We start from the raw sequence: 4811 nt of genomic DNA, 5'->3' as shown, positions 1-4811 counted from the left end.
AGCGTGTATGCCCTGTGCTGTGTGTGTGTGCTGAGCTCCATTCCTCCTCCTCCGCTGGTGCCATTCTCCAGTGTGTGGCTTGTGCCGCCCTCTCCTCTCCTCAGGCACTGTATAGTGTATATGAGTGTGCGGCGTCCCGTGCCCTCCTTCCTCTCCTCCCTCCCTATCTCTGTCACCACCTCTCCCCCGTGCCCTCCCTCCCTCCTCTCTCGCTGGCTCCTGTTCATATTGCAGGTCAGGGGTGAGTCCCCACGTCACGCTGGAAGATGGCGGCCGGGTGGCTGTGAGATGCGGAGCTCGGGGCTGCGCTGACAGAGCCGCCGCTCACATGCTGTAAGGTAACGGTTGGTCACGCGTGGGAAGAATGGGTCACGTGGGAGATGATGCCGGGGGGTGAGCGCGGGTAGTTGGATGGCGGCTGCATTGCGAGAGCTGTATTGGCCAGTGCTTGGCACAGCCAGGGGGGGATAATGTATGGAGAAGTGGGATGCTGGCCGGGCTCGCTGTTGGGCTGGTGAGTGCTGAGGCGCATAGCGCTGCGGTTCTCCCGGAGCACTCGGGGGAAGTCATAAATACTGCTGCCAGGGTGCTGTGAGGGTGGCAAGCAGCGCTGACCGGTCGCCTATAGCCAGTTTACGCCAGTGCATTGTATGCATAGAGTTCTATATGTGCGTACGTGGTGTCAGCAGCTGTGCTGGCTGTGGGTTGTTATCTGGCAGGGGTGAGGGGGCTACAGAAGAGGCTGTAGAAACAGGGTGCGAGTTGCTGCTGTGGCTGCAACCCTGGCCTGGTAAGGGTGGGGGTTGGTAGGTGGGCTGGGTGGGCGTGGAGGTAATCTTATCTTAATCAGTTCTCTGCTGCCAGATGCCCCCCTACTCTGCATCACTGGCATAAAGTGGGCTTTTTCCTGGGGGGAGGGAGGCATATAAAACTAGGTGATTGTGCTTGTCCCTCAAGGGGGCTTGGGTATACCCATTCCTATTTAATTGTAACCACTCTGCAAACATTGTGCAACAAGCCTAATGCAACGCTGTGGTGCCTCGCACTGGCATTGAATGTGATATCTATCTATCTATCTATCTATCTATCTATCTATCTATCTATCTATCTATCTATCTATTCTGTAATACTGATTTCCCGTTTTATTTTTTTTCATTAATTACAATTATAGCTCATCACCTACTGTCTTTAATCTCTTGTATGTATGAATTGAGGTGCTGTATGCTGATAGGACAAGCAAAACATTATTCTAACCATGGTAGATTCACAGTATGTACACGTATAAACCCCTTCACTGCTACAGGGCAACTGGCAGGAGATTGCAGTAAACATTAACTCTCTCCCTGCTGAGCTGCTGTCAGCGTTATATTTTTATGTTCCACGTCTTTTTAATAAGGCCACCTGCTACCTGGAGCTTGTACATGACAGGGCAATTATAGTATTGTCTTTTGCTTTCAATGGATTTTTGGCAAGCTCAAACCTATGCCTGTACTTGCTGATCTGGCATGAATTTGCTGGCTTATGTTATGTTTGCAGAGGGTTAATTTCTTAGAGCGTTGACTTGCTACGTATGAGATCTTTATGCTTCTCACGCATGTGTGTGTTGTAGGGATGGGAACCTGTTCTGCTATGGTATTAAGGTAAATAGAAGCAGTATACCTGCTTCATTATATACTTTGTAGTTATTAACGGGGGTGTGGGTACTCTACGGCGTTCAGCATTTCTGTTGAATGCATGCAGATGTGATGTATGCATTTTACAGTATACCTGTGTAGCTTTTGGTGGTTTTGTTTAGCACATAGCGTTTTATTTTACATTCAAGTACATAGTGTACAGCCTGACTAGTCCATAATGATTGACCTTTACAGCTACTTTACTGGTGTTTTACAGTTTAAAGCAATTTGATATCTGGCGATGGTTGATCAATTATGCTGATGTGTTACAGAATTCTTACTCCTGATCTCTGAGAGCTTGTAGGTGGACTTTTTCCCATTTTATTTTGCTTCACAGGTTTTGTCAGTCCTATTCATAGCTCCCTTTCCACATATATGATTTTTCTACTGCCAAGGCAGAATGCTTGCTGTGTATAGTGAAATCCTTGTAACACCTACTTTTTGTCCCATTGACGAATATTAACTGTTTTGAAAGCCAGTTATGCACTTTTCAGTTGCAGAGCTAGCATTGCTCATGCTGGATAAGGAGGCTGGCTATTTCAGATGGAAATACTTGGGGAGCGTTAATTTGGACTAAATGGGTAATCATTGTGGATGTAACTGGTTTAGCAGCACACCTGGAATGTAGCATGCACAGAGCAGTCACTCTTTCCCCTCCTCGTGCCCCTGGCTCTGCTTCAAGGCACAAGCCTGTTTGAAATTACAGCACGGGTGGCATTTTTCTCTTCACAAATAGGTTTTCCTTCAACTGTCAGTATCATGGCAGAACAAGTCCAAGGTACCTTCAACAAATAGATTCAAAAGCGCTTTCAGTATAGGCTTGTCCTATCATGTACCAATGTATAGAAGCTATGTCTTCGACTAAGTAGGGAAAAGGTAATGGTTGAAAACCCATTCAGACCAGATACTACACTGCCTTTCATTATGCCTAGGCACAAGCTTAACCCTGTTTGAAGAATGTTTTAAAGCGACGCTATCAAATAACTAATAAAACAGTTGTACTCCCGTGATTAGGAGATGGGCTTGCCAACCAAGGAAGAGTTCAGACATTTATCTATCCCAGCTTTGTCACCATGAAGTCCTTTCTATTATTTATCATATTTATAAAGCGCCAACATATTACTCAGCACTGGACAATAAATTAGCTACAGTAGTTAATGTACTTATTTCGGTTTCCCACATCAGTACCAGTTTGTAGTAACAGATGCAAGCATCCAGGCTGTTCTGTAGTAAACTAAATAAGTTACTCTGTAGGTATTGGAGCACCTCTTGCTTGTGCCTTTGTTTAAAGCTGTAGCATAGGGTTTAGGATGGGAAGCTTGGCTTTCACCATCTGTGTAATTGCTGTACCCCCCCCCCCCCCCTTCTTTGTTATAATGTATAAATAAAATCTAAATGGAGCAGAACTGATGTTGGTCGGAGAACATATTGATAGGTAGGCTATAGTGTTTACATTGCCCCAATGAGCAGCCATGAACTGCTGGTCCGGTGTTTTATTTTTTTTTTCCTGAGTCACTCGGTATTGTTTATCTTGTTATGCAAAGTGTTGCTGTGCAGAGTGGTTGTGGAGACCTCTTGGATGGCACATTTTCTGATGCCTCCCAGCACAAAGGAGAAGAGAAAAAGGGAGATAAATTGCAGCCCTATAAGTGGCCAGCTTTTCACTAGCAATCTGATCCTGATGTCTTCAGGGCTATTATTTACAGGGGGTGGCTGACAGCTCCAGGTTTAATTATTTAAATCAGTTTGACCCCAGTGGGTCAGCCCAAACTGCCCTTTTATTATGCAGAGGTAAGTCCCTTGCTGCATCTGACATGTGGTCACATGATCCTCAGCAAACATCCCCCTTTTGCTGACTGTTTCGCCACTGGAAGCTTATAGGGTCTAGGAAATGAGCGAATGTCATCTCTTTTAGAATGCAGCACGCCTGTGCTGTGGGTTGTGTAATAACAAGGGTCTTTTAAGTGCTGTCCACATGTAGGGTTACTCTGCTGTCACTAATTTAGTCATGTTTTGTTGAATATAATGTGTGCTTTACAAGAGACAGTGTGTTTATTACTGTAGAGAATACACATTGCATAGATTCCCTTTTCTTGACATGAATTTTCAGCCGCTCTGGCAGTGCTGTGGGGGTAGTCCTCTTTCATGTTTCTGTCACATTGTAGGTTCTAATGAGCAAGGCCATTATACCCTCTTTACTACATTGTATAATGCTGACTATTGACTATGTATTTATAAAATACGCAGCATTGTAAAATACAGAATGTAATGTCACAAAACCATATAAACAGAGCTCCAATTCCACTTTTCCCCTGATAGTGTTGGCTGTGGTACCCTATTCACTGTACAGCTGGGCATACACAAGTGTGTGTTGGTGTGTGTGTGTGTGTTGGTGTGTGGGTTTTTTTTTTTTTTTTCCCTTCTATTTCTCTCTCATGTTTTAAATGCTGTTTTTGAAGCAATGAGCAGAAATCACAACATGTTTTTCATTCCTAACTATCTGGGACTTTGACCACAGATTCGTTATACTCGGTATAACCAGTTTAAATAAATCATTTTGTGCTCCCCTACTAATATGCGTGCTCTAATGAAAAATGTGAACCATTTTGTACAACCTATTTTCTATCATAACTATGCAGCCATTACATGGATCTTATTTTAAATCCATCACACCCTAATCAGGGTTGCTTTATAGTCTCAGCAATATATTGTTCTCTCCGGCAGAACATATCCCGCTAATCTTCATAACATGTGTCTTATTTGGCTGCAAGTGGCATGTCTCTTGTATGTGTGAGTCATTTTGCCCGTGTACTTTTCCTGTCCCATGGCATTGTCTGATATTTCCATTCTTACACTTTTTATTTTCATTTATTTCCTTCTTTCCTGACTTCACAATGGGTTAACGGTTATCGTAAGCGATTCCTGAAAAGCCTCTGTTCAGTAATAACTCATAACACAATGAAGCCTAGGGTTTGATTCAACGCCAAGATAAATGCAGACACCACACAGATAAAAGGCCTCATGGTTGCCCTACCTGTTCTTCAGTAAGAGTGAGGTGTGACTGTTGCTGGAACTGGTCCCAACAAACCGCCAGTCTGGGTAATCTTCTCATTCACTGCTCTGCGTGGGACTCTGGCA

General features: G+C 44.2%; 1 protein-coding gene across 1 annotated transcript in view; it reads left to right on the top strand.

Moving 5' to 3' along the window:
• The first annotated feature begins 259 nt into the window (after positions 1-259).
• Positions 260-4811, top strand: part of HIC2 (HIC ZBTB transcriptional repressor 2) — a 67304-nt gene continuing 62752 nt past the window's right edge. The window contains exon 1 of the mRNA XM_068271565.1: positions 260-338. The gene's annotated coding sequence lies outside the window, so the exon portion shown is untranslated. The remainder of the gene's footprint in view (positions 339-4811) is intronic.

This window comes from Hyperolius riggenbachi, chromosome 1 (genome assembly GCF_040937935.1).
Source record: "Hyperolius riggenbachi isolate aHypRig1 chromosome 1, aHypRig1.pri, whole genome shotgun sequence".
In the NCBI taxonomy this organism is placed as follows: Eukaryota; Metazoa; Chordata; class Amphibia; order Anura; family Hyperoliidae; genus Hyperolius; species Hyperolius riggenbachi.
Note: the sequence above shows the minus strand (reverse complement) of the source record. Positions and strands in the feature narration are given on the sequence as shown.